The 1,786-nt window shown below is 43.4% G+C and overlaps 1 protein-coding gene across 1 annotated transcript in view; it reads right to left on the bottom strand.

The window, feature by feature from the left end:
* Positions 1 to 1,786, bottom strand: part of LOC104405145 (arginine-glutamic acid dipeptide repeats protein-like) — a gene marked incomplete at its 3' end in the record, with an annotated part of 83,406 nt that overhangs the window by 15,272 nt on the left and 66,348 nt on the right. The window lies entirely within an intron of this gene.

Raw genomic sequence — 1,786 nt, 5'->3', positions numbered from 1 at the left:
GCCCCTGTGTCCAACCTGGCCTTGGACACTGCCAGGGATGGGGCAGCCACAGCTTCTCTGGGCACCCTGTGCCAGCGCCTCAGCACCCTCACGGGGAAGAGCTTCTTCCTTATATCCAACCTGAACTTCCCCTGTTATAGTTTAAACCCATTACCCCTTGTCCTATCGCTACAGTCCCTGATGAAGAGACAGAAACTTAAGTGACCCTGCAAGACTCCTGTAAAATAGCATTAAAGACCACAACTAAATCCAAAGAAATGCAATATAATTAAGAGGAATATTCTTCCTTTCCCATAAATTGTTCTGTTTAAACAGATGTCTTTTATTGATGTTCTACATATTACATCAAAGAATGACAAAATTCAGAGCTGTTAGAAGACAAACTTTTGAATTTAGCACTTGAATAACTGCAAGAAGACATTTAAGTGAGTCTCAACACTAACCTAACAGATCACCATCTTTAATCTGGAAACAGGCTGGAATTCATCTGGCAATTGGCTGTCACAGGAGTAATGATGACATCTTACAGGTAAGCTGCAGCCCTGCAGGGTTTCTTCTTCACCCTGCTGTGCTCACAGCAATGGCTGAGAAAGAGCTTCCTTTAAACTTTCAAAATTAAGATTACAGCTATAAACTGCTTGCCCAGAGCAAAACTAATGATGGAGAGCCCAAACCATTAAATACCAGTTGAAGCCATACATGTTACTCGAGAGGTTTTGGGACATTTGCATATCTTTATGAGCATTTTACAGGTATGTTGCATATGTGCATTAAGTCAAACTTCACCTTACTGACCACTCTGAACTGTCACTCATTGGTGCACAGTGGTTAAACCGCAGCAGTGAATGCGAATGGGCCCTGTCCAAGACAACAGGAGAACCTGTCAGACAGGAATTCCCACAGGTTTTGTAATCCTCAATCTCATGCTGCCTGTGCAATGCTGCCTTCCCCCTAAAACATGTGCCAAAAAGCTCCTGAACATGTCAGAATGTTTTCCTCCAGTGCATAGCTCTGCAAGACATGGTCTGACACCGTTCTCTTGATTCAGGTTATGCAAAGAAATGACTGAACTGGAAAATCAACGTTATATTTACAACAAAGTTATACATTAAACACTAGGGTACATGCTTTCAGCTACAAGACATCAGGAGTTTTCCCTGAGAGGAATGAAGGGGAAGTAGATAACAGAACAAGCTGATGCTCTTCCTCAATTCCCAGAGTTCATTTTAAAGCCATGCACATCTCTACTAGTCAGTGCAAGCCAAACTTCAAACATGTCTGTGCAGTATCTGCCAGCTCCAACACTTCACACCACCAGCTAAAGGCTGCCCAAGTAGGTTTTGTTATGAAGCAGAAAACTAAGCTGTTTTCCAATAGGAAAAAACACAGAACTCCCAATATCCCCTCAACTCCCAATTTCTTCAGTTGCATCACACTGAATATGACAAATAAAGTATTTAAGAATCAAGGGTGATAACAGGATGGTGAAGCATCAGTAAGCAAAAAGAAAAGCAAAGTTTTGGATGGGACTTCTCCTCCTAACAGTTCATGTGGACTTAGGAGGGGAAAATGACATGAAAACGAAGTGTCAAGAGACAGATTACTGTGTGCTTTTCATTGCTTTTCACCATTTCCTCATCATATTCACACCCGAAAGGTGCTCCCGCTCCAGAAGGTGAGGCTGGGCTGAACGAGGCTGCTCAGCAGCTTGCCCAGGCTGCACTACATCCCACATATTGGCTTTCAGAAGGGCACCGAGCTGATGGCTCTGCGAGGGCACCCAACC

Source organism: Nestor notabilis, unplaced genomic scaffold (assembly GCF_000696875.1).
Source record: "Nestor notabilis isolate BGI_N333 unplaced genomic scaffold, ASM69687v1 scaffold6654, whole genome shotgun sequence".
In the NCBI taxonomy this organism is placed as follows: Eukaryota; Metazoa; Chordata; class Aves; order Psittaciformes; family Psittacidae; genus Nestor; species Nestor notabilis.
Note: the sequence above shows the minus strand (reverse complement) of the source record. Positions and strands in the feature narration are given on the sequence as shown.